The sequence below is a fragment of the Cynocephalus volans genome, chromosome 6, assembly GCF_027409185.1.
Source record: "Cynocephalus volans isolate mCynVol1 chromosome 6, mCynVol1.pri, whole genome shotgun sequence".
NCBI classification, from domain to species: domain Eukaryota; kingdom Metazoa; phylum Chordata; class Mammalia; order Dermoptera; family Cynocephalidae; genus Cynocephalus; species Cynocephalus volans.
In genome coordinates, this window is record NC_084465.1 from 112,473,823 (window position 1) to 112,500,062 (window position 26,240).

General features: G+C 42.5%; 2 pseudogenes; one reads left to right on the forward strand and one right to left on the reverse strand.

Moving 5' to 3' along the window:
* Positions 1–11,842: 11,842 nt before the first annotated feature.
* On the forward strand, positions 11,843–26,014 carry LOC134381009 (acyl-coenzyme A synthetase ACSM5, mitochondrial-like; annotated as a pseudogene).
* LOC134380531 (kinesin-like protein KIF2A) lies at positions 19,752–21,891 on the reverse strand (annotated as a pseudogene).
* Positions 26,015–26,240: the final 226 nt, after the last annotated feature.

Here is a 26,240-nt window from a genome sequence, read left to right on the forward strand (position 1 = left end):
GGCTGTGCTGCAGGAGCAGAAGGAGCAGAGCCCTTATCAGCACAGGTGGCAAGCCCCACGTCGTCACTACCCCCACCCTGCCTCATCTGCTATTCGGTGTTTGGTGAATGTGGACTGAGCTCTGCCCACTGCCTCCCAGCAGTGCCCGCAGCTTGGCAGCAGCACCGGAGAAGAGGTAGTAGGTCCACGTCAGGACCAGTGGTGATGGCCTGGGGAAGCTCAGAGCAGCAGGGCCCCACCCAGAGCAGCAGGACGCTGACTCAAACACAGGCCACTCTAGCCCACAGGCTTCCCAGCCAGTGAGACCTTTGCAGAGACGGGGTCCTATTGTAGAGTCCTGGCGTGGGCCTCTGGATCTGAAATAACTGGTGCCACCCCCCATCACAGCCTCCCGGGAATCTCTCTGCTGACAATGCCCCTGCTTCATGCTCCCCCAGCTCCTGCTTGGATGCCCCCGTGACGGGAAGCTCACTCCCTTGCATTGTACCCCATCTGATTCTTGAACAAATTTTCTCAAGTGTAAATATTTTCTTTTAAAAGTCATAACTGCAATACACACTTGTAAAAGTTCCAAACAATACAATAAAAATCAGTCAAGTGGAAAATAAAAATCTCTTCCGTAATCCCACCGCTCAGAAAGCTACTGTTAGCAGTTTCGAATGAATCCTAACAGATGCTGAAAATGCCCATACGAAAATACTTTTCAATGTACATTTTTAAACAAAAATGGATCAGACTATGCTTATTTTCTGATGCTTGATTAGCTCTTCTTAACCCCGGAAACACATTAAAATCCTCTGGGGAGCTTCTAGAACAACACTGATGCTCAAATCTCACTCAGACCAATTAATTCAGAATTGCTCAGGGAGGGGCCCAGACAGCTACGTTTCAAAAGCTCTGCAGATGCTTCTCTTGTTTGTTTTGTTTTAACTTTCTATCTGGGAAACTTTGAACATGCACAAAAATAAAGAGAACGGTGTAATGTACCCCCAAGTTTCCCGTCACTTTACTTCAGTCACTGCCACGACCAATCCTATTTCATTTATATTCTCATCCACTCTCTGCCCCGAGTTATTTTGAAGCCATTCCCAGGCATCAACTCATTTCATCCATAACTATTTCATTATGAATCTCTAAAAGATAAGAAAATTTAAAAATAACCTATAACCACGAGACTGTTATCATACTTAACAAAATGAACGATAATATCTTCACACCATCCAATACCCAGACAGTGTGCAAATTACCCCAACCGTCTCATAAGTTTTAAGTTTGTTTGAATCGGATCCGATGAGATCCATGTACTGTCATTGAGCGTTGCGATTCTTAAGCCTGTCCAGGTTATTCTACCTGCAGTTTGTAGCTTGAGAACCACACAGTCAAATGAAATCCACAAAGTGAGTCGACATAAGGACGAAGGGTGGGGGGACAGCCTGGTTTTCTGGAAAGCTGAGTGACACACATCGTTCAAGTCTGTGTCTCAGCCAGATGGCTCACTCCTGCCGGCCCAGCCTCCAGGGTCCCTGATGACCCACCATGTCCCAGGACCCACCAGGTAGCATGCCACTGGTCGGCCCTGGCTGACTCTGGTACAGCGTGGTGACTATTAGATGGGAACTACTGTTTTTAGAACTAATTTACTTGTTTGCTTATCTGTTCATGGATTCGTTTACTTGCAAGGAAAACTGTCACCTAAAAGTTCTTTGCCGAGATGGAGACACCAAGTACTAGAGAGTTAGTTTTCATTCTGCAAAAATCTGCTAGACTAGGGCTGGTCTCTTAAAGCGCTGTAGTATAACACCTAGGTTAAGGGTTCGAATCCCCCTACCAGCCAGCCGCCAAAGAAAAAAATTTTTTTTTCTTACTAGAATAACTCCTCTTGGTTATGGAAACATAAGGCAGCAAGGGCCACTTAGACCTTCCTGAGCCTCATTGGTTGTCCCTGCCTAACCTGCGTGGTGCCCACAATCGTTGCTTGGCAGGAGGGGGCCAGAGATGCAAAAGAGCCAGGGGGCCTCCTGGGAAGGAACCTGGAAATTCAAGGATGTGAGACCCTCTCTGAGAGGTCTGGCTGGCACTCACTGAAGGAGAGGGGGTCCTGGGCCGGTGGCCTCGAGTCAGGGGCAGAACCTTCAAGGGGGCTGCTGCTGGCCCAGCTCAGCCTGGGCGGACGTGTGAGCACCTGAGCAGGAGCCAGGCCAGTGGGGTCTGTGGAGGGCTTGCCCCACGCTCTCCCCACAGGCCTTGATAGAGAATTCCTCGGGGATTCCCGATACATTCGTGGGGAAGGGGTGATGGGAGGTACCAGGTTTCCTGCCAACCTGGGCTTCCAGTGCCCTAGGACTTAGGGGGTGGAGACCAAGCCCGCCGGCTGGTGAGGAAAGCCCTCCGCAGTTGGAGTGGGGCCGACCCCGGCCTTCCCTCTGGCCTCGCGGAACCGTCGCAGCTCCTGTCCACTCCCTCTTTCCTTCATTCATTTATTCTTTCATCAAACATTCTTAAGGTCACGATGCAGGTGCTAGGGATAGAGAAGCAAACGCAACAGAGGAGAGTCCTCGCATTCCAGGAGAGGGACACACGCCCTTGAGATAAATAGGTACGAACAGTACGTCAGCTGAGGACACATGCTGAGGACAAAAAGTTGATGAGGGAAGCTTCCAAAGTGACTGGGGTGGGGGGGGTGACATGTTAAATAGGGCAACCATGGAAAGCTTCATTCCAAAGTTGCCATCTGACTCAAGGAAGAAAAGAAGAGACTGGGTTGCGTTTCTGGGGGTCGGGAGGGGTGGCCTTGAGCGCTATTACCTCCCCCACCTTACTCTTTCTCCTGGGACCCCCCAAAAGCCCCGGCTCAGCTCTGCATCATCCCAGGGCTCCCCTCACATTCTGGACCCCTCTGGTTCAGCCCCTGCCCCTCTATTCGCAGGACTATGGACCTCTGTTCTCCCTGCACCTGCTCCTCTGGCCTGGCAGCCCCTGTGGCCCCTCTGGCCCCACTATGCCCGGCCCTACAAATTTCAAGCCCAGCTCTGATGTCAACTCCCACTCAGGGGCCAGTGGCCATGATGGGAAACATTCATAATAAGAATGGCTAACACCTAGGGGCTTGGAGGAGGGGCGGGATTAAGGACTATGGCACCTCCCACATTCCCACAGGGGAGATCAGGGGGCTTCCAGCAGTGGCTTAGTCATTGCCAGGCTGGGTGCTGATGTCAGGGAGGTGTGGCAAAAGCCCTTGTCTCCCACCTCCCCAACTCGGAAACCTGGAGCACTTCCCACGTTGGCTCAGTGGTCCTCGCCGGGCTGGTTGCTTGTGTTGGGGGCACATGGCCAAAGCCCAAGGCCCCCCACTGCCCCGGCTTGGGAGAGCCTGGGGCACTTCCTGCTGCGGCTCAGTGGTCGTTGCTGGGGTGGTTGCATATGTTGGGGGGGGATGGCTGAGGCTCTCGTGACTGGTTATGGTAGTCAGGGGGATGGCTGCAGCCCCCAGCCCTTCCCCCTTTTTGTTTTGGTAGCCCAGAGGACTTCTGGTCCTTTTAGGTGTTACAAGTGTTCTTTGGTGAAATGAGACCTCTACTATAATATCAAACTTTGTCTCTGGTTGTGGGTGCTTGTTTTTTCTTTCAGTCTGTGTTGGATTATTTGCTCTCCCCACTACTCAAACTCTGCACTGGAACTAATTTGCTGTCTTTTACTTACTTGTAAAATGGGGGAACTTGCTGTGGAGACCAGTACTTGAACTCTGTGGTTGAGCTAAATTGCTGCTTTGCTGCTGATTCCCTAGGGAAGGCTTTCTGTGTAGCTCAGGTTTTAATGGTTGACTTCATAGGTACTTCCAGTTTTAGTGAAATCCAGTGCACCTGGATTGTGTAGAAACTCTGGTCTGGGCCTAAGTCTTTTCATCAAACTGCACCCCTTGCAATTCTATATTCCTGACCAGTCTCCTCTGAGTGGTCCTGTGCTGACTGGGGGGCAGATCAGCTGTTCTTGCTGTGTCCCATTGTTCCCCTGGTGGGCCCGTCTCTCCCACTGCCTGTGCTCCAAACACTTCCCATGGGACAGGCCATGCTCTGGTCCCTTGTGATGACTCACTGACCTCTGAGTGGCTCCTTTTTTTCAGTTGTTGTGGCTGCTGGTCTGGGGGCCACCAAGGCCCTCTTCTCCCCTGCTGCCTCCAAGCAACTTCATCTGAAAGGCACAGCTGCAGCTTTTTGCCAGCTCCTGCTCCATGTGCTCAGCAGCTCCAGCCTGGAAACAGCCAGGATTCAAAATGGTCGGAGGGGTTTTTTCTTCCTCTCATCATGGTTTCTCTCACCTTCATGCAGGTCTCTCCTCCTCTTCCTCTGAGCTCTAGTGGCCCCAGCTTGGCTGTCATTGCTTTTTTATAGTTGTAAATTGGTTGATTTGTGGGAGGGATTGACGCTGGGGACCATCTATTCTTCCATCTTGACCAGAAGTAGAGATTTTCTTTATAAACACGAAGTCAGTTGCATTTCTCCTCTTATTCAAAGGTTCGTGGCTGGACATCACACATGATCCAAACCTTCCCCTGGGGCCTATCGGGCCCCACCAGCTCTGGGCCCCGTCCTCATCCCTGTCTGACCTTCTTCCCCTCTACTTTCTCTCCTCCTTCATGGTGGGCCACTCACACTGGTCTCCTTCCCTTTCCTCAAGCTACCCACCTATACCTGCCTTGGGCCTTTGCCTCTGCCTGGAACACCCTTCCCCCACATCTACAGCCTTTTCTGGTCATTCAGGCCCCAGCTCAGATATCAGCTGTCAGAGGGGTCTTCCCAGGCCACTCTTTCTCACCCACTTTCACTGCCAGCACTCTCAGCCATATCATCATTGTCTGCTTTATAATTTGTATTATTTCTGAGCGTACCTTGTCATGCTTTTTTTAAGACTTTCAAATGTAAATGTCATGCTCCCAGCCATTTTCCCGCCTCCTAGAACAGTTCCTGGACCAGGCTAGGAGCTCAATCAAAGTTAGTTGAATGAATGAATGAGTGAGTGACCTGATTTAATTCTCACAACAAACCCCATGGTCTATTTCAGTGGTTCTTGACCACGACTATATATTAGAATCTTTTGGGGAGTTGAAATAAAATACTAATGCTCAAGCCCAAACCCAATATGTTCTAATTTAATTCTCCTAGGATGGGGAGAGCCTGGGTGTCATTTGTTTTTAAAGCCCTGTAGTGGATACTAGTGTGTAGCCATCTATAACAAAATCCACACTTAAATTTGTGACTCCTAGCACAGGGAAGGCTGCCAGGGCAGGGCCTGTGGGTCAGATTTGAGATTTTCAGTGAAGTTCATACCTGGGGGAAGCCAGGGCTGAGCCAGGCTTGGGGCAGCAAATTCCAAGGCACTCAGGAGGGAAGTCGTGGCCCACAAAGCAGACTCCTGGCTTCCCCTGGTGATCAGAGCAGACCTGGAGGCAGCCGGGTGTTCCAAAGAAATCCAGAGACAGAAATGAAGTCCCTTGCTAGGCACACTGAGACCACAGCAGCCTCAGGAGCAATGTTCTGAGTTCTGGGGTTCTGGAGGAGAAGGGATGACTCTGGAGAAGTATGGGCCATTGTTGAGTAACAGGTGGCCCTGCCCAGCAACCCCGGCTGAGAGGACAACAGGGGTTGGCGTTTGCAGGTGGGGCCAGAAACAAAGCTTACTGTGGAGCGCTGGGTGGGTCACAGAAGGGCCTGGCTCAGTGCCTGTAGATTGGAGTTGGAATCCCAGCTCTGTCTGTCCTAAGCACCTGTGTGGCCTTGAGCATGTCACCTCCTTTTTCGGAGGCTCAGTTTCCTCTCCTCTGAAATGGCATGCAACTGACGGGTGCTGTGAGAGTTAAATAGGATGGTATATGCAAAGTGAACAGTGTAATATCTGGCAGGCAGGAAACACTTTCGCCCACCCAGCCACATCTCCTAGTGCCCTTTCTCAGTTCACTCTGCTCCAGCCACACTGGCCTCCTGGCCAGTCCTCAAATACGATGGTCACACTCCCATATCAGGGCCTCTGCACTTGTAGGTTCTTCTGCCAGGGAAGCTCTTCACCAGGGAGACTCAAGGTTCACCCTCTTAGTTCCTTCAAGTCTTTGCTCAAATGTGACATTCACAGTTGGGCCTTTCCTGACCGCTTTGTTCAAAATCATAACTGCCCCATCCCCCTCTCAGGTCCTCCTCACTCTCTTTCCAGCCTTTACTATTCTTCCTAGCATTAATCACCTTTTAAATTCCATATAATTTACTTTGCCTAGCAAGTAACAGGTGCTCAAGAAATATTTGTTGAGTGAATACACGAAAGGCTGTTAACATTATCAGTATCTCCTTGTTATAGTCAGAGCTCGCAGCCTTCAGCTATCTGCTACCCAGGTTTTGTTAAATTCTGATGAACAGTGGTGATATTGAGACCAGATTGCCTAAAGAACAGGCAGGCAGTCCATCCACCTCTCTGAGACAGAGATGGTATCTTTAGATCTGGCTGGACATTCAGAGATGAGGTTGTTCCCTGAAACCCAGTGGAAGACTGGGTACCAAGCAAGTGAGACTTGAGGGCCCAAGAGGATGATTCCCTGTGGTCAAGCTTGGCAGGGAGGGGAGGAGCTGATCACATGGAAATGGGCCACACTGGCCTGGCAACAATGGCCTCCCTCGGTGAGACAGAGCTACAGGGGAACAAAGCACAGAGAGGGATAAACCCCCAGTGTGATAATGAGTCACTGCAGAGACAGGCAGTCGATGCCTAAGCATCCAGTCTATGGGACACCCATGTCCCTCCTCCGTCAGGGGAACTTTGGTCCAATTCTAGGGACAAGGAAGAGGCTGTGAAGATTAAATGAGCCTGAAGTTCCCACAGGTCTTGGTGACTGGGAACTTAACCAGGTTTGGTTTGATTCTGGAAAAATAAAACAACAACACACACACATGCTTTGTGCCCAGAGTGTCAGAACTCAATGTGTATTTGTTGCACATGGAAGGTCTCAGCACAATGTCTGGCAGATAGAAAACAAAAACAAACCTTTGGGCAGTTACTATTATTTTCCATGTTACCCAAATTTCCCCAGTTTCTCCAATTATACAGGTTCATTCATTTCTTTGATATCCAAAAATATAACTCAAAACCATGTCTCAACTTATCATGTTAAATCTAGCATCCTCTCCAACATTTTAGAAGATACTCAGGATGGATATCCTTACATGAATCCCCATGTTCTCACCTGTCACCTCTCTTTCAGTCTACAGCGTGTTCTCTTGCTGACGACTCCAGCTGTCCACCATATGCTTGGATCTCAAACTTGAACACAGCCCCCAAAGCACCGCAAACACAAATCTGGGTGGAAGAAACTTCTGGAAATAACTAAAACAGAGAGGTAGAATGAAGAACCACACTGTTCAGCTCAAAAGGTGTTCACACTGGGGCTTAAGTCCTGTAAAACTTTAATAGAGTAAGAGCAATGAGATCTTTGATTTGGCTTCCGTGCTATTTGAGATTGGCCCTTTCCTCTGTCTTCCATCCTATGGCAGCTATGTAGCTATGGCAAGATGGCTGATTCTTTTAGTATATCTTTCTTCTCATCCGTGAAATGAGAGTGTTGGGCTAAGTGGAGTATTTACAACCTGCATTCCGAGATACTCAAGTGGTTTTCAAGTGTCTGATTAAAATTTGCCCGTGATTTCTGCTTCCTCACCCATTCTCCTTGGGAGGAGATGAACTCAGCTACCCTCACAGTGGCTTTGGTAGGAGCAATATGGGGTTTCTGGAGCCTCTTCCTACTATATCTCCTCTGTCCCACCAGGTGACCACACCCAACAATAGGATTCATTGTGCCATTTTGTTTGAAAGGCATGGAACATCATTGAACTCGGTAATCTTTTAAACAAGATATGAACCCAACTCCAGAGCACCCAGTTAAGTAAAGCAATTATTATTGGAACTCACAGGAGAGACAAACTCCAACATAATGATAATTGGGGACTTTAATACCCCACTTTCAGCAAAAGATAGAAAATTAACCAGGAAACATTAGAATTAATCTCTTCTATAGGCCAACTTGACCTAACAGACATACATAGAATATTTCATCTAACAGATGTAGAATACTCATTCTTCTGAGCAGTATATGGAACATTCTCTAGAACAGGCCATATGTTAGAACACAGAACAAGTCACAAAAAGTTTTTAAAAATCAAAATCATATCAACTCTACCTTGTTCAACCACAATGGAATCAAACTAGAAACCAACAAAAAAAGAGACATTAGAAACATTCTGAATACATGGAAATTAAACAATATGCTCCTAAACAATGAATGGGTTGAAGAAGAAATCAAGAAAAAAATTTTTAAATTCCTGGAGACAATTGAAAATGAAAAAACAGCATTCTAGAACCTATAAGATACAGTGAAAGCAGTTCTAAGAGGGAAGTTTATAGCAATAAATGCTTACATCAAAAAGAAGAAAGACTCCAAATAAACAACATAATGTTACACCTCAAGGAGCTAGAAAAACAAGAACAAATCAAACCCAAAATCAGTAGAAGGAGAGAATTAACAAAGATCAGAGCATAAATAAACGAATTAGAGAATTTTTTTTAAAAAAATACAAAAAATTGACGAAACAAAGAGTTGGTTTTTCTAAAACATAAACAAACCTGATAAACCTTTTCTAAAACATAAACAAACCATTGATAAACCTTTAGTCAGACTAATGAGGAAAAAAGAGAGAAGACTCAAATAAATAAAATCAGAAATGACAAAGGAGACATTACACCTGATAACACAGAAATATAAACGATCACAAGAGACTAGTATGAACAGCTATATCCAAAAAACTGGAAAACCTAGAAGAAGTGGATAAATCCCTAGACACATACAACTTAACAAAGTTGGATCATGAAGAACTATGAAACCTAAACAAACCAATAATGAGCAATGCGATTGAGGCAGTAATAAAAAGTTTCTCAACAAAGAAAACCCCAGGACCAGATGGCTTCACTGCCAAATTCTACCAAACATTTAAAGAAGAACTAATACCAGTTCTTCTCAAACTCTTCCAACAAACTGAAGAGGAAAAAATACTTCCCAACTCATTCTACAAAGCCAGCGTTACACTTGTATCAAAACCAGAAAATGACATATCAAAAACAGAAAACTACAAACCAATAGCTCTAAAGACTGCAGATGCAAAATTCCTCAACTAAATACTAGCAAACAGAATACAACAAAGCATTAAAAAGATCACATCCATGACCAAGTGGGATTCATCCCAGAGATGCAAAGATGGTTCAACATATGCAAATCTATAAACGTGATACATCACATCAACAGAATGAAGGGGGGAAAATGATCATTTCAATAGATGCAGAAAAAGCATTTGATAAATCCAACACCCCTTCATGATAAAAACACTCAACAAGTTAGGCATAGAAGAAATATACTTCAACACAATAAAGGCCATATAAGACAAACCCACAGCTAATATCGTACTGAAAAGACAAAAATCAGAGGCTTTTCCTCTAAAATCTGGAACAAGACAAGGATGCTCACTATTCCCACTCTTATTCAACATAGTACTAGAAGTTCTAGCCAGTGCATAAGGCAAGAGAAAGCAATAAAGGGCATTCAATTCAGAAAGGAGGAAGTCAGACTACCCCTAAAGACTCCACCAAAAAATTACTAGAACTAATAAATGAATTCAGTATATTGGCAAGATACAAAATCAACACACAAAAATCAATATACCAATAATGAAATAGCCAAAGAAGAAATCAAGAAAGTAATCCCATTCAAAATAGCTACCAAAAATTGAAATACATAGAAGTAAGTTTAACCAAAGAGGTGAAAGACCTCTACAATTAAAACTATAAAAGGTGAAAAATTTGAAGAGGACACAGATAAATAGAAAGATATCTCATGTTCTTGGGTTGGAAGAATTAACATTATCAAATGTCCGAAGTATCCAATGCAATCTACACATTCAATGCAATCCTTATCAAAATACCTATGACATTCTTCACAGAAATGGAAAAACCAATCTTAAAATTTGTGCAGAACCACAAAAGACCCCATATAGCTAGAGCACTCTTGAACCAAAGCAACAAAGTTGGAGGTATCACACTACCTGACTTCAAAATATACTATAAACCTATAGTAACCAAAACTGCATGGTACTGGCATAAAAACAGACAAATTGACCAATGGAATAGGTTAGAGAACTCCAAAATAAACCTACAAATTTACAGCCAACTGATTTTCAACAAAGATGCCAGAAATATACAATGGGGAAAGGACAGCCTCTTCAACAAATGGTGTTGGGAAACTGGATATCTACATGCAGCAAGATTGAACTAGACCTCTATCTCTCACCACACATAAAAATCAACTCAAAACGGATCAAAGACCTAAATTCAAGACCTGAAACCATGAACCTACCAGAATAAAACATAAGGGAAACACTATGCAAAATGGGAGTGGGCAGCACTTTTTTGAGTGAGACTACTAAAGCAAAAATACACAAATGGGACTACATCAAACTAAAAACTTCTGCACAGCAAGGGACACTGCCAACAAAGTGAAGTGATAAACTGCAGAATGGGAGAAAGTGTTTGCAAACTACACATCAGACAAGGGGCTAATATCCAGAATATATAAGGAACTTAAATGACTAAGCAGCAAAAAACCCACAAATAAAAACATGGGCAAAGGACCTGACCAGACATTTCTCAAAAGAAGACATACCAATGGCCAACAGGGACACGAAAAAATGCCCAACATCACTAATCATCAGGGAAATGCAAATTAAAACCACAATGAGATATTATCTCACTCCAGTTAGAACAGCTATTATCAAGACAAAAATTAGCAAATGCTGGCAAGAATGTGAAGAAAAAGGAACTCTCCTACATTGCTGGTGGGAGTGTAAATTAGTACAGCCACTGTGGAAAACAGTATGGAGGGTCCTCAGAGAACTAAAAATAGATCTACCCTGCAATCCAGCTATCTCATTACTGGGTATATACCCAAAGGAAATGAAAACAATACATCAAAAAGACATCTGTACCCCCATGTTCATCACAGCACTATTCACAATAGTCAAGAGAGAGAATCAATCTAAATTTCCATCAAAGGATGAATAAATTTTTTAAAAACTGTGGTACATTAGACAATGAAATACTATTCAGTTATTTTAAAAAATGATATCCTATCATTTGCAGCAACATGGATGGAACTGGAAACCATCATATTAAGTGAAGTAAGTCAGACACAAAAAGACAAATACCACATGATATCATTCATACATGGAATCTAAAAAAGAAAAAGTGGTTCTCATAGAAATTGAGAGTAGAATAATGGTTACCAGAGGCTGGGAGGGAAGGGGAGTAGAGGTGAGGAAGAGAAGTGGTGGACTAGCAGGTACAAAACTATGCTATCTACCCTACATGAAAAACTGTGCAGTATATACATGTATTGAAACAACACACTGTATCCCACAAATACGTACAAGTAAATGTTAAAAAAGAAGTTCCAGCTCTACAACATACTATCTATGTGATCTTGGGCAAGCAGTTTCATTTATTTAAGGCATAAAGGTCTAAGTCTTGATTTTTTTATCTACAAAATGGGTATAATAATAATCCACTGCCCAGGGTTGTGAGAATTAAATGAAGTCATGCATGTAAAGTTCTTGGCACATGTAAATGTTCCTTAAATACTTTCTGAATATCCCCATTATTATCTTTATTGCTACCCTTTCCAGCTAAGGGATTTCAGCCCTCTCCAGCACCTTCCTGCTCCGTCTCTGACATTGACAGCAGCATCTTCCCCTGCTGTCCGGTCAACATGCTCTCTCTTATGATGTCGGGGGCTGTCATGATTCTGGGCATCTGTCACCTGATGGAGAAGGACCTCAAGTACCAGCTGCAGGCACCCAGGGACAAGTCCATTATCACCAGTGACTCCCTAGCCCTGTAAGGCGATGCCATGAGTGCTGACTGTCCCTCCCTCCAGACCAAGCTGCTGGTGTCAGACAACAGTCAACCAGGCTGGATGAACTTCAGGGAACTCTTCTGGTGAGTTGAGATTCTCCAGGAAAACAGCACAAAATGAAGCCAAGGTGTTTCCCCTTTAAGCAACCAGAGATGAAATGCATTGCTGGTTGCACACAAAGAGAGTGAACCAGAGAGGAACGCTCGCTTTGGAAGCCAGACTGACCCGAAACGTAATCCTGGAGACCACCTTCATGTTCAAGTCGCTCATTCACAAGTACTAAATTTGTCACTAGCTTTTCTATGTCTCATTTGTTTCTATAATGGTATAGCAGTCAGAGTCAATAGCCAGAGCATATAAGATTACCTACATGATGCAATTATTAATTGACCACATATGCAATTAGTAGGTGGCCAAATAATAATATAATCATAGCTGCCATGTACTAAGTGCTTAGTGTCTTCTAGACACTGTGCTAGGTTTAGCATTCACCCACATTCATTCATGCAGCAAAGATTTTTTAAAAGATTTTTTTTTTACAAGCATCATGCTTGGTGCTCAGAACACCATAAAGAATAAAAAGGTCATAGTATTTAATCCTTAAAAAGAACCTTACAAAGTGCACTTTAACCCAGTTTTACAGGTAAGGAAACTGACACTTGGAAAAGTGAAGTGAATTGCCCAAGATGCTAAAAAGTAGTCAAGTCAGGGTTGGAATAAAGCCAAAGCCACATTTGCCTCAGAGCAAGGATCTGGCGGAAACCTGTTTGGGAATTTAAGACTTTGTCTTGATCAGGGGCCAGAACCCAAACGGGACCCTTCAGGCACCCACACCTTGAGACACAATGCCCATCCCTCAGACCAACTGTATCAGATTCACCTGGGTGCTGTTCTAAATACAGATCCTAGGGCCCCACATCTGTCCTTCTTAACTAGACAAATCTAATCAAGGGCCCTGGGAATCTGTATTTTTAAAAACCAGCCCATGTTATTTTGATGAGCTGCCAGGTTGGCCTAGGTCTTTGGTTCTCAGTTTTGGCTGTAATTAGAATCACTGGAGGAGCTTTAGAAAATAATATTAAATATTCTGATTTCATTTTGTTCAGGGAGAGACCTAGGCAATGGTATTTCTTTTTAAAACTTACTAGGTGATCCCAATGTGCAGTCAGGATAGAGAAAGAGTGGGTCAGCTGATTCTCCAGATCACAGAACTTTGGGAATTACCCAGATCACAAACCTGTGAATTTAGAAAACCATTTAGATAACAGCTCTAAGTTATTAGGAATTAGGGTAGGGACAGGGCTGTGCCTGAATGTACAGAATTATGGACACAGATGTGTGTGTTTTACCAGAAAATCTTCATGCCCTGGTAAATAAAAAAGCATGAGCTCTTTTGAGTGAGTCGTTTAACATTTTGAGCTTCAATTTCCTCATCCGCAAAAGGGTTATCATGATAGTACCTACCCTGTGAGGTGATTGTAAATAGTGCAAGCTGGAGCCCTCAGCACAGCGCTTCAGATGCGGTATTTATTGAAAGGGTAGTCATATTGTTGTTATAAGTATCATTGTTACTGTTACGATTTTTACTACTCGCAGTACCCCCTAGTATTTTTGCATTTTACTGAGAGGTATCTACAGAGCACAACTGTGTGAGGACCAAGAGTTGAGACTCCCTGGCCTACCTTACCAGCGGAATGACAGGAGCCCCCAAGATTGTGGGGCATTCCCAGTGCAGCCACAGACTGGACGTTGGCCAGTGGAGGTGCCGGGGACAGCTTGTCTGGAGGGTCGAAGGACAGAAAATGGCAGGAGTTGAGGTCAGAGGGCTAACAGGGCGGGAGGCGGGCGGTGCAGGGGGAATCAAGTAGGAGATGGGAGGCTTACAGAAAAGGCATTGGAGGGTCTCTTTTTTTTTTAATTGTGGCAAAATATATATAACATAAAATCTACCCATTTTAACCATTTTTAATTGTACAATTCAACGTCATTAAACACATTCACATTGTTGTGCAACTGCCACCACTATCCATCTCCAGGACTTTTTGTTCTTCCCAAATGGAAACTCCGTACCCGTTACACAGTAACTCCCCATTGCCCTCTCCGCAGCACCTGGTAACCTCTATTCTACCCTCCGTCTCTACTAATTTGACCACTCTAGGTACCTCACGTAAGCGGTGTCATACAGTGTCTGTCCTTTTGTTTCAGAATTTGGCTTCTTTCACTTGGCATAACGTCCTCACGGTTCATCCGTTTTGTAGCGTGTGTCAGAATTCCCTTCCTTTTTAAGGCTGAAAAATATTTCATTATATACACACAACTTTTAAATCCATTTTTTAATCCATTCATCTGTTGTTAGACACTTGCGCTGCTTCCACATTTTGGCTATTGCCAGTAACGTTGCTGTGAACACTGGGGTACAAATACCTGTTCAAGTCCCTGCTTTTAATTCTTTTGGGTAGTACTCAGACATGGAATTGCTGGATCATATGGTAATTCTATGTTTAAATTTTGTTTTTTTTTTGAGAAACATTGGCTATTTTGAGCACAGGAGTGACATGAACTGATTTGCTTTCTTAAAGGTTCACTCAGGTTGTTGGGTTGACAATAAACTGTAGGAGACAAGGGATGGAGCAGAACACCAGTCAAGAGGCCAGTGCATTAAGAGACAAGGGAAGTGGCTTGCCCAGGATAGCAGTAGTGGAAGTACAGAGAAGAGATGAGATCTGACTGTATTCTGAACATAGACCTGATAAGATTTGCTTACAGATTCTGTGTGGAATGAAAAAGAAGCATCAAGGACGACTCTAAGCTGTTTGACCTGAGCAACCAAAGGTATTACATGATAGGGGGAAGAGTGTGAGATGATCTGTCTGATGGAGGAAAACAAAGTTCATTTTTGGCATTGTAAATTTGAGAGGCTTATTAGATATCTCCATACCCCTAGTTAAAAGTGGAGATGTTGAGTGGGCATTTGGATATACATGTTTAGAGTTAATGAGAAAGATTCGTGCTGTAGTAATTAGCATAACGATAGTATTCAACACCATAAGATTGGATGACATCAACAAAGAGTAATACAAACTAAAAAGAGAAGGGGGCTCAGGACTGAGCACTTGAGGCATTTCTGCATTGAAGGGGGAAGCCAGGAGGACTCAGCAGAGGAGATTGAAGAGAAGCCCCCAATGAGGAGAAATGAGGACCAGGAGAGTGTGTGTCCCAGAATCCAAGTGCAGAATGTGACCGCTTTTCTGTTTTCCAGGTTTGCAGCCACTGTCACCCCTTCCTCGGAAGCTCCTCCTTCTCTGCCTTACCTGTGTAATTCCTACGCTTTGTTTACATCTAACTAAGTGTCACCTCCTCCACGGAAACATTTCTCAGACCCCATCTCCACCCTTGCACAAGGATTTGTGTTTAACTTTGTTAAAACATGTTCTTCAGGGTCTTCTTAGATGTTTATACTTGCTAAACTATAAGCCCCTCAAAGCAAGGCTAACAACTCATTTCTGTGTTCCTATAGCTAAATCCAGACTAAGTGCTGGATAAGCGTTGGCTGAATAAAGTGCCTTATCTCACCATATTGAGATTACTTATTCCCTTGTATATCATTCCGACTAGACTGTGAACCCCTTGATGACACGGAATCTGTCTTTTTAATTCTGTATCCTTAGCCTAGGTCACAGGTGCATAGAAAATGCTCGATGAATGCTTGTTGAGACAATGGTTGACTTGAGGATTCCTATACAGATTTGACAAGCATAAGTGACTGCTGACTGTGGGAAGGGCTCCAAATAATGTCACACGGATAATGCAATTTTTTTTTAAAGTAGAGACATTGCTGAAGGTGCTGACTTTTTCTAATTTTTGGCAGGTGGTAGGTGGTCTTGACAGAATTGGACATCTTCTGGAACACAACTGATACTGGCTGGGTGAAGGCAGCCTGGGCTCTTCTCAGCCTGGCCTAATGGAGCTTGCATTTTGCGCATGAGCTGCCCCAAGCTGATGCCAATGTTATTCTGAGTGTAAGAGAAAACAAAACAACAACAACAAAAACACCTTTTATGTGTTGGGTGGAAATGAGATGAGTTTCAAGGTTGTACGAGAAAAGGCACGAATAAGTGACCTTAAGGAATCTTTAGTGCTGATATTAACCAAAAAGATTTCTAGGATCTTCCATAATCTGGTTTATTCTCTCCTGGCTACCTACAATCGCTGCCTGTTCTCTAGCTAGATCCCTAGACCGAAGACCGTTCTATATCTCCAAACCTTTGCACATCTTATTTCTTTTACATGGGGTATCTCTCTCTCTCTCTCTACCACCTTCTTAACTATGCTCCTGTCAAAACTCTAGTTATTTGTCAAAATCTTGGGCAAAATCAATCTGTGCTTCAACTTCGTGTGCTGCTGTCCGTGGTGCTTAACACGCGTATTTCACCGGACTATAGATCCTGCCCGGCCTCCTAGGTCTTCTCATGGGTAGGAAGGAGAATGGTAGCCCCACCGAAGACACGGGACACCTTTCTTCTGCTGTCCACATCTTAACTGCCATTCCTTAAAACATCAGAGCACCCATGTGTCCATGCTCTTTGCACTGAGGCAAGCAATATCACATGGTGGCTAATAGCACAGGCTGGGCCATCAATCAGACCTGGATTCTGATCTTACACCTTCCACTTGTTAGCTGTGTGGCCTTGGGAAAGTCACCTAATCTCTTGGACCCTCAGTTTCAGCTTCGTCTGTAAGAAAGAAAGGGATAACATAGAGTTGCTGTGAGAATAAAATAATATAAGATATAGGGGCTAGAACATAGTAGATTCTTAACACATATTGATTATTGTTATCATCATCAAACTTATTATCATTATTATTTAATTAGGGCTTGATCAGCCAATGTGTGTGGCTTCTCCCTCTCCTGCTCCCAGTCCTGACATAGTATACTGCTGTGTAGTAAGTTACTCCGAAACTTAGCAGCTAAAACACAAACGTTTATTATCTCACAGTGTCTGATGGTCAAGAATTTGGAAGCAGCTTAATTAGGGGATTCTGGGGCAGAGTGAGATTGCAGTCAAGATGTGAGCTAGGTACACCCATGTTTACAGCAGCATTATTAACAATAGCTAAAGGTTGTAAGCAACACAAGTATCCATTAACAAAGGGATGGATAAACAAAATGTGGTACATACATATGATGGAATATTATTCAGCCTTTAAAAGGAAGGAAATCTTGTCATATGCTATAAAAATAAAGGTCTGGAAAAAAAATAAGAACCTAAGTTTCTAACAACAGGAATTTGTTCAAATACATAATATTACAGCCACACAAGGGAATATTATACAAATATTTAATATAATATCACATATCACTTTGACTTTTGTGAGAAGACATCCATGATATATGATTAACTGAATTAAAATTGAGTTGTAAAAATCTATGTTTAATATGTTCCATATAAATAAAATCACATATAAGCAATGAAAGTATCTTAAAGATGGTATCGAAATTTAGCCTTGGTTATATGAGTAGTGGGACTGATATTTTGTCATTCTTCCCTTTATTTTCTATTTATTCTATAGGAAATAAAAAATTACATAATACAGAAATAATAAGTGTTTTTCAAATAAAATCTCTGCAAGCAAAGAGCACCAAGGATACATTTTCATACATAATTTGCATCACATTACAAATACAACTTTGTATTATGCACTTTTTAAGTTAAGTTATGTCATGAGTCTTTTTTATGGCACTACTCTAAGTATTTTAGATAAATTTCATTTGCTATGGCTGCATAGTATTCCTCTGATTTTTGGTGCATATGGTGATTACACTTTGTGTTCCCTTCTGAAGACCTTGGCTCTTCTGGGGGGGTGGGTGCAGGGTTTGAATCCATCCCCCTGTGTCCAGCCTCACAACATGCCATTACCTTGAGAAAGTTCATCTCTCCGCTATGGCCTGCACCCTGGGAAGCTGCTTGTATGTGAAGAGGAAAGATGATCTGCCCAAAAAGTTCCTTCACAGATCACTCTCAACAGCATGTCTTTTCATTTTTTAAAGAGTTCTTTTTGATCTCCAACTATAAATGCCATACATTTGTTTAGTGTGAATAAAACACCATTTATTTATCCATATGACCATTTAGCTTGTTTCCAGTCTTTTACTGGAAAACTGTGCAGCTGTGAATACATTTGTGCATGCCTCTCATATATATGTGCTGAAGTTGCTCTTTGGAATGTTTCTGGCTGTGAAATTGTAAGATAATGGGATATATGGACTTTCAACTTTACAAGAAAATGTTTAATTTTGTTAAAATGGTTTACCAATTTACACTTCCACAAGAATCCTAAGCGTAGGCCACCATGGTCTCCAGACACTTGTGATCCCGTTCACAGCCAGTCTGAGTGCAATGGCTTTGACTTTTCGATAAAGTAATTTGGTATTAGGTATTTAGGACTACGAAATTGGTCATTCCCTTTGGCTCAGAAATTCTATCTTTGGAAATCCCTACAAAGAAAAGTACTCAAAATGCAAGAAATATTTGGAACACAAAGCTGTTCACTGTAGCACTGTTTATAACTGAAAAAATGGGGGGGGGAAGACTCAACATTCAGGAAATGGTTAAGTAATTTGTAGTAGATTGACAATCTAGTAGTGTAAAGTGTTATCTCATAGTATTCTTAATTTGCATTTCCTTGATTATTCGTAAAGTTGAATATCTCTTTATACGTTTATTAGCCATTTGTATTGCCTCTTTTTGAAATGCTTATGCTTTTTGCCAACTTTTGAGTTGTTTGTCTTTTCTAATTGATTTATTGGAGTTCCTAATATATTTTTTATGTTTATTCTTTATAATATATTCTTTACTTTTAACTGATGCCTTAAAACACCTACTTTATAATGTATTCTTATCTGTTACATGAGTTGCAAACATTTTTTCCCAGGTTGTAACTTATCTTTTCACTTTTTCTTTCAGAGTTTCATTACTTTCATTATACACCAATTAGTTTAGATTTTAGTTTCTTACAAAGAAAATGCTAAGAAAATTATAATTTCATTACATGGTTTAAAAATCATAATTCCAGATTTCTTTACATATAAAGTGGAACAGTCCAGCAAGTATATCCACTTTCACAGACTTCAGTTCCATTCAATGATATGGCACATTCTGCAAAATTACCTAATCACACACACAAAAATGTCTCGAATACAGTAAAAATACATATGCAATAAAGGTAATTTAAAATGAGAAATAAGGAAAGTAATTTATCTTGGTTGTGCTTCAGAAATTTAGGGTCAGTAGCCTTAGTCAAGATACAAAGCAGAGAGAGAAGTACAGCTGTCTCTAGGAGTGAGCAGGGTATGTACAATCACTGGCGAGATATGCATGCACACAGAGGATTTAAAACTGCTCAGTCTCACTATGAAAACTGAACTGAGTTAAAAGGAAATGCTGTGGCTTCCCCTATCCACCTCTGGATCAAGTCCACAATCTTACTTCATCATATACAAAATACAATTGGCAAGGATCTCCAAAAGTAGATCACTACTTGGGTAAATGAAACAAAATGCTTCACTAATCCCAATTCTTGGTTGCATCTCTTGGAGTTTTGTAGACAAAGCAGTGTTTCAAAAAACTAAAATGTCATTCAGGTGAAGGACAAGACATTTTCCATAAACACTTAAAACTTTACACTCCCTTACAGCTGAACCATTGTATGTTACAATAGTGAGGGTTAGGGTTCTGGGGATCCTTTAGCAGCAAATGCCAATTTAAAGAGTATGGGGTCTCATAGGGCTGATTTTCTTGCTGGCTCCTTCTTCTTCTTGAGGGGCATGAAAAGACTTCACTTTATCCCGCAGCTCAGTTAAAATGTCTATTTTTTGCCCTAGAATAGCTTCAAGTTGTGTAGCCTGTGAGTCGACATCATAGTCTACTTCCTCGAGCCTTTTTGTCTTCTAACCATTGAATAGATTCCTGGACCACTGCCCTGTGATCTTCTACAACTTGTTGTTCCATTTCTGCCATTTGTGTGACAGCTTTGTGGAAAGTAAACATTGTGGAGAAATGTTCTTCTTCGTTTTGCTCGCAAAGAAGTTTAAGATCATCTCTCTGACAGGAATTCCCCACACCCCACTGTGTCTCTATGTCATCAATCTGGCTTGGTGGATGGTGCATTATTGGACGAACATTACCCACAACAGTTGGGTCTACAGTTAATTCTTTCATCCTATTCACATATCTTAATGTATTAAGAGTATTTTCACAGTATGCCATTCCTGGAGAGATTGTGGCAATCATGCGGATATGAGAGTTTTCACCTATGAAGGAATGAGTGACTTTACTTGCTCAGAAAGGAGTATGAGGTTTATTGCTACCTAAAGCTCTAATGCACACCTTGAGTGCTAAAAGGCTTTTATTAATTTCAGTACCTTCAAGCCTAGTTTGCCTGTCCACATTGGAAGAGTCAGCTCCTCTTTCGTTTCCAGCCAAATCAACAAAAGAAAATTTGCCACGTAGTTTTCCTTTCCTTCTAAGAACAATCTGAAACACTGCATGGCTTCAAGATGAACGTGCGTTTGCAGGTGTTTGACCAAATATTCTGCAACTGTTGCCTATGTCAGTGAGTTTCAGTACATCTTTGACACATTTGACCTCCTGTTCCTGTAGTCCCACCACATAAACCTGCTGTTGTCCATCTTCCAGGACTTCTAATTTTGTTTTCCTTTTTAGCAAGTCAAGCACTTTTCCACTATAAGTTTCAAAAAAGGTTGCATCTACGTGAAGTTCTACCTTCGTATAGTTTGGCTTCTTTCGCATTAAAAAGACATCTGGAGCTGCTAATGCATAAATTCCTTTAGAACAATCTTGGTTCTTTTCTGAAAAGTCATCACCCATAGTATGAGTTTTTCCACTTCTTGTCTGCCAGTAAGCAAAGTATGTAGCCATTCCCCTTTCAGATATAGTTTTTACTAGTGGTCTAGCAGTAAACCTGCAAACCATTTCATTAGGAGCGGAGTCATCAAAGGCATAACAAAACAAAATGTTTGGTTTCCCAGGTACCTTGTTAAACCTACTTTTTCTTTTGGTTCATGTATCATCATAACATCTTTACTAGGGATTGTGACTGCATCAAGATCTTTCATTTGAGGTTTTTCTTTTAATTCAGTGATCATTTTCTTAAACACATATCCTATGTTCATCAATAGGGTCAGCTGTTGTTAATGGTCTGTAATTCAAACTTCCTCTGAAGTCTCTGATCATATACATTATTTCATGATTTGGATTTGTAGCATCAATATCATGGGCTCTTTGCTCTCTAAGTTCTTGCTGTTGCAGTCTTCTTTTTTCTTGTTTTTCTTTCAACTTTTCTACTACTCTTACACAATTAGATTTTCTATGTGCTGAAAGAAAAGATAAGTATTTGGGGACTTAATAAAGGTGACCAAGAGAGAATACTAAGAGAGTCTAAAGTGACTGAATCCTGTTATATGATTTACATACAAGGGGATCCAAATTCCTTCTCTGCAGCTTGAACTGGAGATATACATAAAACACTTTTATTCTGTTGTGCAAAGGAAGACTGTTCAGGAAGGTGACTAGGCCGTGCTCATACAGAACCAGCCAGAGGGGGGTCATTCTTAATAGAAGCCACGGTCTGTCGATTCTTTACAATTTTGTTTACTTTTGCTGAGGATGTTGGAGGTGGAGGTATTTCTGGACTGGGTTCAATTCCTTCATCAGGTAAAGGTCGGTGTTAAGTGAAACGATGCTCTCCAGGTCAATCTCGTTGCCTTTTATATTTCTGTCCATTCGACAGTTACACTTTCATTATCTTCATTTAAAGATGTTACCATTGCTTCATGTATTCACTCCACTTGATCTCCTCATAATCCCGATCTGGATCTTGCTGAAGTTGCCGGCGGGAGGACACACAAGTCGGCATGTTGGGGTAAAGTGAGGGCCAGGATGTAAGTGATGTGGCCTGGGGTGGAGTGACAGGGAGCCAATGCTGGGGAGGCGAGGAGCCTCTTTTCACTTTTTAAAAGAAATTTTTATTGCAAAGAAGTTTTCATTTTCATGTAATCAAATCAATAAGTTTTTTTCTTGTATGATTTGTGCTTTTTGTGTTTTATTTACAAAACTATTTTCCATTCTGGAGTAAGAAATATATATTCACTTATATTTTCTTTTGATAATTTTAAGGTTTTGCTTTTGACATTAAAGTTTATAATACATTGTGGTTGATGTGTGTATGGTATGAGATAGGGATCTATTTTTTTTTCATATGGAAAGCCAGTTTGTTGAATAACCCTCTTTTCTCCAGTGATCTGTCATGCTAACTTTGTCAAATGTAAAACTTTGACACATTCATAGATGGGTTTTGGCATTTCTTGTATTTCATTGGTCACTTGGTCTATCCCTGTGCTGATAACACAGAGTCTTATTCTTCCTATCTAGTGGAACAAGTCTCTTCTTACTCAACTTCTTTAGAAATGTTTTACCTGTTCTGGGCCCTTTACCTACAACAAACGCACCCACATTAAATGTACAGATCAGTGGCTTTTGGCAAATGTATACACCTGTGTAATTACCACCACAGTTAAGATATGGAACATTCTTATCACCCCAAAAGGTTCCTGTGTGCCCCTTTGCAGCCATTCCTCCATACCCAAGACTCCAGGAAATTGCTAAATTATTTGTTGTTACTATATAATAATTTTGCCTTAAAAAAAAAAAAACTTCATATAAATAGAATCATAAAATATTCCGCTTTGTGTATCTGGCTTCTTTCACTCAGCACAAAGTTTTTGCAAGTCATCCATGTTGTTGCATCTATTAGTAATTTGTTTCTTTTTCTTGCTGAGTAGTAGCTTTGTTTTGAAAACAGAATCAGAGTTTGATTTTATGCTTGCCTCCCACCAGTGGGCTTTCAGCCAGCCCCTTACTTTCTACCTTCAGTGATTCCTGAGCACAATAGTATTAATGCGTTCTTTGGTCCCCAAAAGCAGGGCCAGTGGCTCTGTGCCCACCCTCCTGCATTAGGATGATAGTGAGTAGCTGCCCTAATCATTTCCTGGCAGCTTTCTGCCAATTAAAAGAGGGAAATCCCACATGTTTACAGAGCTGCAGCTCCCTGTCCATTGGAGAATTCTGGCCAGCTTGGGCTTTGAGAACTGCTGGATTTCCTGCTGCAGGGTCTGCAGCTTCTTGCCTGGGGATGCTCAGGCAGCAGCTGGCCTACATGGCTGTGCCCAGCTGGTCCTTCACAGGTGTCCCTTGTCTTTCAGGACAATGAAAAGACAGATGCATCAGAACAAGGGGACTTTTACATCTCAGGGGACCAAGCCCGTGTGGACAAGGATGGCTACTTTTTGTTCCTGGGAAGAAATGATGATCAATTCTTCAAGGTCAACCTGTCCTTTCCTTCTCCATTTGAAGTTTCATTGGGGAGGGGAGGCCACTTGGAAGAGTTTTTTTTTTCTCTCTCTCTTTCAGCTACCATATGGGGCCATTGAAGTGGAAAGTACCCTTGCCGAGCATCCAGCTGTTCTTGAGTCTGCTGTGGTCAGCAGCCCGGACCCCATCACAGGGAGGTAACCAGTCCGACCAAGAACATGTCTCCTCTTGACGGTATCTAGGAAGGTATCTTCACAGTACCTATGCACATAGTACCTATTAGCACCCAACAGAGCAAGCAGCAAAGCCCAGATTCCCCTGTATCTCACCCCCACTTAGGTCCCACGAAGTTGAATGACACCATCAGACACACATTCCTTTTGGCTAAGCATTGCCTTCTTGTCTTTAGAGATGTAAATATCCTCTGGAGGGACACGATAGGAAAATACCAACACCAGTTTTAAGTGGACACAGAACTGGATCCAAAAGAGGCTGACTTTGGGGCAGGAGATCTTGGTGGCAGGTGCAGGCTCTGTCATCCATCCAGTTAATAAAAAGTCCTTTTCTGTTTGCAGATAAGGATGTCATGAGTGAGCACACCAGATATGGTTGCTGATGGCCCTAACCTGGGAGCCAACTTGAGGGATGACAGAATATGTATCCAAATCGACCTTGATATACCAGAAAGATGGGCCAAATTTAATAAGCTGGGCTTTCACGGGAGAAATGCAAATTTCTTCCTGTGGGTCCCAGAGGAAAAGATAGAATGGGAAAGGTAAGTTTATAGGCAGACCCATGTGCTTTTACTGGCCATAAATCCAACACACTCCAAAAGTACAATGAAAGTGCAACATCAGCCTACATTTTCAGAATTGATAGGGCCAGAGGAGCGATTCTCAAAGGTTCTTGTTTAAAATACAGGTTTGTAGACCTCAAGTCAGACTTGCTGAATCAGAGTGACTGGAGATACAGCCCAGAGAATCTGCATTTTAGCTAACAGCTCCTTGCCAAGTGATTTTCCACTAAAACTTATGGCCACTAATATAGAATGTAGGAGGTGTGAGTCCCATCTATGCACTGGGGAAATTAAATCTGGGAGAGTGTGCCTAATTCTGCATGCCATGAATTAACTGGGGCTATGACAAACGGCTTTGTTCTCAAAGTTAACCTATGTGTAGTGCTTAGAACAGAGCCTGGCACATAGAAAGTGCTCAATAAATATTTATATAGTAAGCAGTAGGAGAAAGCTCTTCCTAAAAGCCAGATCTCTCTGGACATAAAATGATAGTGAGCTTCCCACCTTTGGTAAGTATGCAAGGACCGTGAAGTACTCCTTAACAGGACATCATTTTCAGAATTCAGTGCTGGTGTGGATAGACAACCAAGTGACCTTCCATTCCTATCAGAAACCCTGTTCTGTTGTGCCTGAGTTTGGGACTCATTCCCCTCTTTAGCAGGAGATAGCCTATACGAAAGACCTGGGCAGAGAGCCAACATGCAGAATGTCCCTTAGGATGTCTGGAACAGAAGCAGCACAGCTCAATGTTTGCTGATTGCAAATGTTCTTACGTGCAATCTCTGAAAGACCCAGCTCCCCTTGAAACAGGCCGCATTTTCTCCAATTCTGCCTGTCTGAACTCATGCCTAGCTACCTTCCTAGTTAGGAAAACTTGGAAATAAATAGCCATAGGCGTTGTGAAGCTCCTTTCTCCTAAGTATTTGCATCTTAAGAAAAGAAACATTAACTCCTAGTGGTGTCATTTCAGGTAGGCGGAGTAGTTTGACAAATAGGTAGGGGTCTGAAATCATTCCACAAAAGCCATCAATGCCAATAGTTGATCCTGAAAAGACAAGCAACAAAAAATTGGTGGTATTTGTTTCACTGGCTATATCCAAGGAACTGGTAGAACTTTGATGATGGGCTAGTAAATGTGAGCACTATTCACAAGGCTAGCTTGAGGAGAGAAGAGTTGTTATACAAGGCTTGATCCTTTTTTGTTTTGTTTCCCCACAGGTGGTAAAGGCATTTACACTCCTTTCTCCAGCCTCCTCCTCTCAAGATCGATAGGAAGCTCTAACCTGGGAATCCCAAGAGCATGTGAAAAGGGTGACTGCTCCATATGAGTACCCCAGGAAGGTAAACGTGTGTGAGTTCTAGGACACAGGAATCTGGGAATCAGATGGGTGCACACTGCCTGGCTCCCACTCAGGCCAGGGCCCATGCCAGGCACTGGGCAGACAGAGACACGTATAACCCCAGCTGCTGCTTCAGCTTATTCTTTGCTTCTTTGCTGGGCTCTCCTCAAAGCACATTTTGTTCTTACTCGAAGAAGTGACCTGTAAATCAGATCCTGGGGGTGGTGCTGAAATGTAATCAGTAAGATCATGTGCTCCAATCTCCATCTGTTTTGATCATTGCCTTTGGGGGGAAAACCCTGAATCATGGAAGCTTTCCAGTGATGTGGCAGAAGGTAATGACTTTTTCAAGACAAACATTGTTCTGAAAAATGATGATTTCTAAGTGTTTTTGTTTTTGTTTTTTGGTCACCAGGTGGCCTTTGTTTCTGAACTGCCAAAGACAGTTTCTGGGAAGATCCAAAGGAGTACATTGAGAAGCCAAGAGTGGACGAAATAAGGTGAAACCTCAGAAAGGCCCCATAGGCTTCTGAAGGTTCCAACAAGAACTGGTGGGATCAATGGGCAGCTCCAGCTTGGAGCATCATCCATTCAAACCCATTGACATCAAAAGTGCTCTGTTTCCAAATGGGCATCTCCGGAATCACTGGATGACCCTGGAAGAGAGCAGAATATCACTGACCCAGTGCACATAGCCACTGCCCAGTGGTCTGGAGGTACGCTCA